The sequence below is a fragment of the Elaeis guineensis genome, chromosome 8, assembly GCF_000442705.2.
Source record: "Elaeis guineensis isolate ETL-2024a chromosome 8, EG11, whole genome shotgun sequence".
NCBI classification, from domain to species: domain Eukaryota; kingdom Viridiplantae; phylum Streptophyta; class Magnoliopsida; order Arecales; family Arecaceae; genus Elaeis; species Elaeis guineensis.
Window position 1 is genome coordinate 58013463 of NC_026000.2, and position 11534 is coordinate 58024996.

An 11534-nucleotide genomic window follows, 5' to 3' on the forward strand; every position below is an offset into this window, starting at 1 on the left:
ACTGTAATCTTTTTCTCTTCGTTCCTCGCTGTAGAAGAAAGCTTCCTCAACTCTTGATGTGTAGAATGATGGATGCCCAACCCTTGGGTGTGGAAAGAGAAGAGAGAGAGGGTGTGGTGTGGAGAAGGAAGAGGAGAGTTTTTATTTCACAAAATTCTATATTCTCAAATCCTAAGAGACTATCTCTTTAAATAGGTCCTTCCTTGATCCAAATCAGGAATCAATTAACTTAAAAAGGTATGTCCTTATCTCATAAAGATTTCTACCTTTTTAATCTAATTTTTTTATTAAAACTAGATTTAATTAGTAGGACATCAACCTCTTTTGATAAGCATATAGGGCACTCCAGTCAAATAAAGCAGTCTGAGTGGGCACCCCTTGCAATAGAGGACAAGCAGTTGGCACCCCCTTAGGGTTTTAATGCACGAGAGAGGGGGCATAGCCCCGCTCTCTCTCCTTTCACACCAATGCAAGAGAGAGGGTGGGCCCCTCTCTCTTTCTCATGCCACTTCAAGAGTTGGTGCCCAAGAAAATTTCCAAAAGAGATGCATGGCGCCATCTCTTCTTTCCCTTAATTCCACACACAATATCAGAAAACAAATGAGAAGATAATGAGGAGATAATTTAGCTAACTCATTGACTTAATCCAATCCTCTTAGGCTTATATTTAGGTACCCAACTAAACCCTAATAAATTTAGATTAGATTCAATGCAATGGACTTGATCCAATTGAAGTCCCAAGAAGAATTAGGTTTAACCATGTGCTAGCATAGTTCTCTTAAATCCAATAGGATTTCAATAAACTCTAATCCAATTAGAACTTCATAAGCCCAATTGATAAATTCAAGATTAAATTTCTTAATGTGTAACCCCATAAGTTTCATTCTATCTAGTAGTGAGATATATTATGATCTCCATCATAATATCATCAAAACTTTTTTCAATGGGTTGAAATAATTTCAACTCTATCCTTCGAGAGTCATCGATTATCAAAATGACACTCGATAAGTCCCACAATCTACTAGTGATACCTAACAGTATATAGTGATAATCCAATAAAATAAAAGTATGAATATCTAGGTACAGTTATCGTATGATTCAATCTTTCTATCATGAGTTCCAACTTGACAGAGGTCATGAAAAACTTGTCAGACCCCATCGTCAGTCGTATATGAGATTGACTCGACTCAAGTTCATTTGTGAATCCTATAAAAATTCTTTTTCAGTATTCAAACTTGCTTTGGTCAAAGACTTTCTGAATTCAGTCATGCAAATCGCATAGGACTTCTTTTCTACCAGACTTCTTTTCTACCAAGATCGATAGATTTTATCTAGGTGCATCCTACTCCAAACAATGAACTTGAACTTACTGAAGCCAACTTATATAGAAAGGATCTGAATGACTAGAGACCAAAAGAATATGCAGTCAAACTCAGTAGCCTCATTGCGAATAGCCAATGACACCACAGGTCAAAGATTACTCACACCACTGCAGCATCGAAAAGATCACTGATGAGTAAGTAAACATCCATATGGTTTCTCATGTTAGTCACGCTCAGTGTAAGTTATTTTTTAACAACCACTCACACCCTCACCTCAGTATCCCTACACTACAGATCTGAGACTCATCTGCCCACAAAGAAGGTGAACTGTGCATCGATCTCAAATGGATTGATAACTATCCTCCATGATGATCCTTTGATCGAAAGTATTTAGAAATTAATCACTAATTAATGTATGTCTCAAATTCTCAATACTTTGAGAATATATAAAAAATTATCTTTATAATTTTTTAGGATAAATTATGGATACATAAATATGATTAGAATGAAAAAGTCTTTTATTGATGATAAAAATATTATAAGTACAAGATTAAGCCTTGAAATTATAAAATGTATCAACCAATAATTAACTTCTAGGGTACAAATCTAATATTTATTTCATTATAGAGTTATGATCAATTGATTTTACTTCTAAATGGTTGTGTAATGTTCGATTAAAATATAAACTATTTTTTTTTTTAAAGAAAGATTGGAATCGAGATGGATTTTGACTCATAGATTGATGATGTATTGAAATCCTACCAATAGGAGTTATATATTGGTATATCGATATCCTGCCAATAGAGGTTGTGCACTGGTACATTAATATTGTAGTAATGAGGGTTATGCACTGATATATCGATACTTTGCTAGTAGAGTTTATGCACTGATACATCGACACCTTGTCAGTAGGGGTTATGCATTGATATATCAACACCCTACTAGTGGGGGTTATAGAAGGTATGTCGATAACTTGTCAGTGGGGGTTATGCATTGGTATATCAACATCTTGTCAGTGGAAGTTATGTGCTAGTATATCAATACCTTGCTATTGAGGGTTATGCAGTACTATTTTGAATTAGTTTATGGCTATTAAGATGAACCGAATGTTTTGAAAAAAATTGATTTATGAATAAAAATGATTTGAAAAATAAATTTTGAAAAGACTGAATTCGCATGGATCTTATTTTGATAAGTGCTATATATTTGAATTGATGCACTTTGCATATTTATTTTTTAGTATATTATTATTGCTTGATTTATTTAGCCAAAGGATGCATTGCTTATTGGAATATCTAGCTTATTATCTTATATTTTACTATTCTTACGTATTCAAAGGACTAGCTTAACCTAGGGATTCATTATGGGAGAATGAATTAGAAGCAAACTTTGATATTTTTATTTTAGATTAGAAATTATTGAAATTTGATGCCAGATTATGAAATATTATTTTTGTAAGATATTTGATTTAGTTATTTAAATTAAAATAAAATATAATTATTTAAATTTTATTCTATTATTATTTTATGATACCATGATGAGATGTCTTGCATACTTATGGAGGAGTTCTCCATAAGTATATGGTGGTTGTCATAACTTCTGACTTATGATCTCAGATCAAAAGTGTGACAATTAATATGATATTAAAGCATAAGTAGATGAATTATGACATATAGAATTAGACTTGAGTATGGTGGATAGACATTAGGAACATTGGGATGATAACACATATTAATTATGACATAACTTAGAAGCTTAAATTTGACACAAATGCATTAACAGATTTGAATCAAAGTATGTAGTGAAAGAATAGTGGTCTAAATTATTTTCAAATTGATTAGAACAATAATTTAATTCGAAAGGTATTATGATAAAAGACTTGAATTAAAATTAAAAGATGACTATAAGTTGAGGTAAAAGAAATCTTAAATTTTTGAGAACTTGATCAAGAAAAATTTTGAAGATGAAATTTCTTTTTAGGGAGGAGAATGTAATACCCCAGCATGAAACCTAAAGCATAAAAAAAATAGAAAAAATAGATAGAATGGGAGTCTTCTTTTCCATTGACTCTCTTCTCCCCAATAGACTCCTGATCAAAGTTAGAGATCATCACCAGAGAGGAGTTGGACTCCTTGTGTTTCTGTTTAAAGGGAAGAAGACTCCCCTTTCTTCTCACTGTCGATGAAGGACTCAAGCCAGCAAAATTGCTAGACTTTTCTTTCTGAAAGTCATTACCATGCCCACTGAATTTTCACCTAAACATCATTGAAAAAGTCAGGCAGCAGCTGGCAAACTTCGATGGAGAGTCAAAGATCAAATGGTGATCCAACTTGGTGCTTCTCTTATCGAAGGACAATCCACCAATAAACCACCCTTATCCAATGGCACAAATTATGCTTGTTGAAAAGCACATATGCACATATTCATTCAAGAACTTAATTATGATATCTGGAGTATCATAATCAATGGTCTCTACACACCCACGATCATTGTAATGCCCAAACGTAAAAAGGATTGAGATGACTTAGATAAGAGAATGGTTTCACTGAATGCTAAAACTATGAATGTTCTTTATTATTCTTTAGATGCAAACTAATTTAATAAGATTTCTACTTGTGTTTCTACTAACAAAATATGAAATAGACTAGAAGTTATCCATGGGGATACCAACTAAATAAAGGAGTTTAAAATTAATATGCTTGTACATAGATATAAATTATTTAAAATAAAAAAAATAAATCTATTACTGATATATTTACTAGGTTCACTGATATTATTAATAATTTTAAGAGCTTAGTAAAATCTTATTTTAATAGTGAACTTGTGTGAAAAATTCTTAGATCACTTTCAAGAGCTTAGAAAGCTAAAGTCACTGCTATTCCAGAAGCTAAGGACCTCAATGCCCTATCTGTAGAAGAACTTTTTGGTTCTCTTATGACATATGAGTTAACTATAAAGCAAAATAGTGAGGATGAAGCAAAGAAAAAGAAAATAATAGCCTTAAAGTCCACTATTCAAATAACAGAAGAAAGTAAAGAATCTGAAGAGGGAGAAAAAGATGATTGTATAGCCCTCATCACATAAAAATTTAGAAAGTTTATGATGAGGAAGAAATAAAGCTTCAAAAGAAAGCCCTTCTCAAAAGAAGAGCCTAGCAAGGAGAAAGAGAAAAAAAAGAAGTGGCCAGTTTGCTATGAGTACAAGAAATCCGAATACTTCAAAATCGACAGTCCATCTCTTAAGAAATCATCTAAGAAAATAAAAAAAAAAGTGATATTGGCTACATGGAGCGATAGCAATGATTCAAGTTCCAAAGAAAAAATTCAAGAGGAAGCCAACCTTTGTCTTATGGCATAAGAAGATGAGTAATATCTGAAATAAAGTATGAATTTACTTTTGATGAGTTACATGATGTATTTTATGGTCTTTTGGATGAATTTAAGAAACTTGATTTGAAGAACAAAGAACTTAAAAAATACAATCAAGTTTTGACTAAAGAAAAGAAAGATTTTCTTAAGGCAAAAGATTCTTTACTAAAAGAAAATTAAGATTTGAAAAATAAAGTTAAAAAACTAAAACTTATCATTGAAAAGTTCACTTATAGTTCTGAAAGATTTTGAGTAATCAAAGAGCTATTTTTAACAAAGCAGAACTTGATTTTAACTCCCATAAGAGGCAAAAGTTTCAAAAGAATTAGATTGTTAAATCTTCATCAAATGCATTTTCAAATGTTTCTTATCATTGTTGTGAAAAATTAGGATATAAAGCCTACTTATGTAATTTCAAAAAATTAAATATCAATAAGGTTAAAATGATTTAGGTTCCAAATGAACTATTGTAACTAACCTCAAAGGATCTAAGAAAGCTTTGGTACCTAAAATTATAACTTAGTCTTTTCTTATAAGTGTGTCTTGCAATCAATGGAAGAAAAAGGAGATGGTATCTTAATAGTGGTCGTTCAAGGCATATAACAGATGATAAGACTTAAATTGTGACCCTTGAAGCAAAGGAAGGAGGGATGGTGACCTTTGATGATAATGACAAAGAACGTATCATTGAAATTGATAACAAAAAAATCACTCCTATCTATATTGAGAATATCTTATTAGTAGATAAATTAAAACATAATTTGCTAAGTATTAGTCCATTATATGATGAAATTTTAAAGTTGCATTTGAGTCACTAATGTGTGCATTGTCTCTTGTCCCAATAATAATGGCATTATTTTCATAGGATATAGACATGGCAATATCCATATGATCAATTTAGATGATCTTTCTATGAATAATGGTCAATGTCTAGTGGCAATGGATCCTAAGATTAATGAAAATAGTTGGTTGGTTGTGGTATCATAAATTAGGTTATATAAGTAAGGATTTGATTTCAAAACTTATCAAAAAAATCTTGTCAAAGGGTTACTAAAAATAAGTTTTGAAAAGAACAAGATTTGTGATGCATGTCAACTTGAAAAGTAAGCTAGGAGCTCTTTCAAATCAAAAATATTTTTTTAACTTCTAGATCTTTAGAATTAGTTCATATGGACTTATTTGGATGTATTAGGACCACAAGCCTAGAAGCAAAAAGAAATGGACTTATGATTGTTAATGATTTCTCATGATTTATATAGATTTTATTTTTAGCAAAAAAAGATGAAGCCTTTTCTACTTTTGAAGTTTTATTGAACAATCTTAAATGAAAAGAACTCTACTTTGGTTTGCATAAAAAGTGATTATAGAACTGAATTTGACAATCAGCAATTTGAAAGTTTTTGCAATGAAAAGAAATTGATCATAATTTTTTTGTACCTCATATATCTCAACAAAATAGGATGGTAGAAAGAAAGAATAGAACTTCAGAAGAAATAGCTCATATTATATTGTATGAAGGTAACCTTCTAAGATATTTTTAGGAAGAAGCAATTAACATAGTAGGGTATATCTTAAACCATGCTTCGAATCATCCAATTTTAAAGAAAACTCTTTATGAGCTTTAAAAAGGAAGAAAACTAAATATTGATTATTTTCATATTTTTAGATGTCAATGCTTTATTTTAAATAATAAAAAAGATAAAATAGAAAATTTTGATGCTAAGTTGGATGAAAGAATTATTTTAGGATACTCTTCATCTAGTAAGATATATAGAGTCTTCAACAAAAGAACTTTAGTTGTTGGAGAGTCTATCCATATTGCATTTGATGAATCTATTGGCTCTTTTTCGAGAAAAAAAGATTTTATAGATGATGATATAGGAACTATAAACAAAGGGATGGAAGATCTAATCTTAAAAGAGATTTTGGCACAAAATGATGAAGAAGGTGATAAAGTGACTGATGAAGAAAACCATAAGGAAGCTCAAGGATATCAAAAAACTTATCGAAGGAATGGAGGTATGCCTATGGACACCCAAGAGATCTTATTATTGATGATCCATCACAAGGGTAAAAACTTGATCATCTTTAAGAAATATAGAAAATTATTTTTCTTTTGTTTTTTAAATAGAACCTAAATCCATTGAAGAAGTTGAAAAAGATTCAAATTGGATTATAGCTATGCAAAAGGAATTAAATCAATTTGGAAGAAATAAAGTTTGAATCTTACTAACTAGACCCTCATCATCTCATAATTGAAACTAAATAGGTATATAGAAATAAATTAGATAAAAATGAAGTAATTATAAGAAATAAAGATAGATTGGTTGCAAAAGGATATAATCAAGAAGAAGAAATTGATTTTGATAAAATTTTTGCTTCTATTCCTAGATTAGAGATTATTAGATTGCTACTTACATTTACATGATATATATTGTTGGTGCAAAAATCCGCTTGCGCCGGAGAAGCTGGAGTCGGGGAAGCCGCGGTCGCCGCCGGGACCTGCAAGGGAAGTCTAAACCGGAGGTGGGGTTGCTCCGGCAAGACCCTCCGACGCTCAAGTCAGTTTTCTGCCTCAACAAGAATAGAGTGCTCGAACGGAGAATTTAGCAGAGTTTTGAGGTAAGGTAAAAGGAGCTTAAAGAATAACATATCTGGGTCTCCCTTTTATAGGCGGAGGAGGCAAAGGATTGATGGCGACATTTGTAACCGCCTGGCAGCGGGCCGCCCATGGTCAGGGGAATTGATTGCGAAAGGTAGTGGGGTAGACCCGTGGCTATCGCCATAGCCTGCCACGTAGGGCCTGTTGTAGGTAGTGGGGCGGCGTCCGTTGCCGCTAGTTGTCAGTGAGTAGTGGGATCGTGCAGCACCTGCCACAGGGAGTGGAGCAGAATCGTGGCCATTGATACAGCCTGTCAGAGAGTAGTGGGTCCGTCGTAGGGGGTGGTGGAGCCGCGTGGAATCTGCCACAGGAAGTGGAACAGGTCCATGGCTGTTATTGTTATCTACCAAGGGACGCGGATCTGTTGATCAAGGCTCGGTAGTGGTCGGAGTTCGGCCTTTGCAGGAGTCCGGGAGGAGTCCCCCCTTTGGTTGAGGTCGTGGGTGGAGTCCGGCTCCAGTAGCCGATACTGAGGTCGGAGACTGAGGTCGGAGCTTGGCTCTCGTAGGAGTCCGGGTGGAACCCTCTCGGAGCCGGAGTTGCAGGAGGAGCCCGGCTCCCGTAGGAGTCCGGGCGGAGCCATTTCGCTGTCGATGGCGGAGCCCGGCTCCCGTAGGAGTCCGGGCGGAGCCGTTCTGCTGTCGATGGAGGAGCCCGGCTCCCGTAGGAGTCCGGGCGGAGCCGTTCTGCTGTCGATGGAGGAGCCCGGCTCCCGTAGGAGTCCGGGCGGAGCCGTTCTGCTGAGGATGGAGGAGCCCGGCTCCCGTAGGAGTCTGGGCGGAGCCGTTCTGCTGAGGATGGAGGAGCCCGGCTCCCGTAGGAGTCTGGGCAGAGCCGTTCTGCTGTCGATGGAGGAGTCCGGCTCCCATAGGAGTCCGGGCGGAGCCGTTCTACTGAGGATGGAGGAGCCCGGCTCCCGTAGGAGTCCGGGCGGAGCCGTTCTGCTGAGGATGGAGGAGCCCGGCTCCTGTAGGAGTCCGGGTGGAGCCATTCTGCTGTCGATGGAGGAGCCTGGCTCCCGTAGGAGTCCGGGCGGAGCCGTTCTGCTGTCGATGGAGGAGTCCGGCTCCCGTAGGAGTCCGGGCGGAGCCGTTCTACTGAGGATGGAGGAGCCCGGCTCCCGTAGGAGTCCGGGCGGAGCCGTTCTGCTGTCGATGGAGGAGCCCGCTCCCGTAGGAGTCCAGGCGGAGCCGTTCTGCTGAGGATGGAGGAGCCCGGCTCCCGTAGGAGTCCGGGCAGAGCCGTTCTGCTGTCGATGGAGGAGCCCGGCTCCCGTAGGAGTCCGGGCGGAGCCGTTCTGCTGAGGATGGAGGAGCCCGGCTCCCGTAGGAGTCCGGGCGGAGCCGTTCTGCTGAGGATTTCGGCTGTGGGTGTTTTATACCCAACACCAGTCCCCCTACTTCCGAGTTTGAATTTCAAGCGAAGGAAGTACACACAGAAAGAGATGTGCGCAGCCGAAATTGCCCCTTCGAACCTTGCGCATTGCCGCCCCCATTTAATGCGCGCACGTCAGAGTCCATTTTTCGATGAAGGTGACTTGAAAAGTCTTTTCGAAACCCTCGCTGAAACACGATCCCAAGCGTCGTCTTGCGGGAATTTGTGGGCGGTCAACCCTCGATGGCGGTGAAGGGGAGAAGTACGCCACGTGGCACACACCAGTTGGCCTAGGAATATCCATCATCATAACTGCGCCAGGATCCATCGGCTATTTAAACCCTTCGGTCCCTTCGCGATTTCAATCCTGTTGCTGCTCTTTCATCTGAGAGTCGTGCTTCTCCCGCCCCAGTCCCTGTCTTCTCCCCTCACCATGTTCTCTACTCGTGGGGCTGTTCTTGAGGGAACCTTTAGGGTTTGGAGAAAGGTGAGGAGGAGAATGGCGGCCGGTGAGAATCTCCGTCGTGCCAAGGGGAGCTCAAGGAAGAATTCCTTCAACAACAGGGGTTTAATAACGGGGGCTGTCGGTGAAGCTATTCTGCCCACGAATCTCGAGGCAGCAAGGCGGGGTGATACCGGTCAAGAGGGCAGAATAGACGTCACAAGTCGTGACGGGATCCTTGACGCCGTCGGGGCCGAGAGACCAGAGGCGGTCTGCGTTGACGGTGGGGCAGTAGAACTTGTTGCGGGGACGGTGGAAGTAACGCATGCCGACCTTGCCGGAGCGTCTCGAGTGGCGGCTGTCGTGGTGCGTTCGGAGATGAGGCATATCTCTGGTGTCCTAACCGCTCCTGAAGTGGCTACGGTTCTTCTTGAAACAAGTCTTCGCTACTGCCGCCGTTACCCCCACCGCCTCCGGAGATCTATCCCACCCCTTTCCCGCTAAGGTTGGGACTTCGGGAACAGAATGAGGCAAGATGGGGCGAGAGCTGTTACACGCACTGGAGAATGTGACTGAGATGGATAGAGATGGAGTTCGTGGCTCGGAGCGGCCTCCGATTCATCCTGCCCGAACGTGCTCGCGATATTTGCGATGACTTGTATCTTCTTTTTTCCTGACCCATCGGGTCCTGTAACGTGTACTTCTATTAAACGAAAAAGTGGTTTCAGTACTTTATTTGCATCTTGTGTTAAATAGTTGTCTGCCGAACTTCTTCATTTTCCTTTCCTTCTCTTTGTCCGTGTTACGTCGTTCCCAGGTCGTCTGCGACCTTTTCAGTTCATGTGGGGTCGTCATTCGTCGAGCTTCTTTTCGGCTTTTATGTCGTTCGGAGATACCCACTTGTCAGGTTTACTTGGGTTTTTCTCTGCTGAAGTCGGAGCTAAGTTCGACTCCCTTGATAATCCGAACGGAGAAGCCCTCCGGAAGTTGGAGTGGCTCGATTCTCGTAAGAGTCAGGGAAAAGTTTTTCTGCAATAAAAGTCATAAGTGAAGTCCGGCTTCCGTAGAAGTCCGGGCGGAGTTGTCCTGTAGCTGATGTTGACGGCGGAGCCCGGCTCCCGTAGGAGTCCGGATGAAGTCTTTCTTGCGGCGGAACCCGGCTCCCGTAGGAGTTCGGGTGAAGTCTTCTTAGCGGTGGAACCCGGCTCCCGTAGGAGTCCGGGCAAAGTCTTCTTGGCGTAGGGACCCGGCTCCCATAGGAGTCCGGGTGAAGTCTTTTTTGCGGCGGAACCCGGCTCCCGTAGGAGTCCGGGCGAAGTCTTTTTTGCGGCGAAACCCGGCTCCCGTAGGAGTCCGGGCGAAGTCTTCTTGGCGTAGGGACCCGGCTCCCGTAGGAGTCCGGGCGAAGTCTTTTTTGCGGTGGAACCCGGCTCCCGTAGGAGTCCGGGCGAAGTCTTTTTTGCGGCAGAACCCGGCTCCCGTAGGAGTCCGGGCGAAGTCTTTTTTGCGGCGGAACCCGGCTCCCGTAGGAGTCCGGGCGAAGTCTTTCTGGCGTAGGGACCCTGCTCCCGTAGGAGTCGGGTCTTCCACTTTGCTCATGTCAGGACGAGGTTCTCCTCCTGTTCCTGACAGGGCTGTGGGGGCACATTAGGGCGTTGCGAGGCCTCTCCCCCCATCCGGTCTAAAAGAACCAGGCCTTCGACTTTGCTCAAGTTAGGGCGAGGTTCTCCTCCTATCCCTAACAGGGCTGTGGGGGCACATCTGGGCGTTGCAAGGCCTCTCCCCCCATCCGGTCTAAAAGAACCGGGCCTTCGACTTTGCTCAAGTTAGGGCGAGGTTCTCCTCCTGTCCCTAACAGGGCTGTGGGGGCACATATGGGCGTTGCAAGGCCTCTCCCCCCATCCGATCTAAAAGAACCGGGCCTTCGACTTTGCTCAAGTTAGGGCGAGGTTCTCCTCCTGTCCCTAACAGGGCTGTGGGGGCACATATGGGCGTTGCAAGGCCTCTCCCCCCATCCGATCTAAAAGAACCGGGCAACTTTTATAAGGTTGCCCTCTCGTTTTTGATGCCGTCTGCTTGAATCGTCCCAAGACAAATGGGCACATATTTTTCGATTAGGACGAAATTACTGGTAGTACATCCGTAAGTTTTTCGAGCTCCAAGGTCGCGGGAGGTCGGCTCCTCCGAGCTCCTTAAGATAATAAGTTCCAGGTCGGACTACTTCTTTGACCTTATAAGGTCCCTCCCAGTTTGGGGCGAGCTTCCCCTGGCCCTGTGGTTGTGAGACAGCAGCTCACCGGAGCACTAGATCCCCTGCTTTGAATGCCTTGTTCTTGACTCGGGCGTTGTAATATCGGGCAACTTTC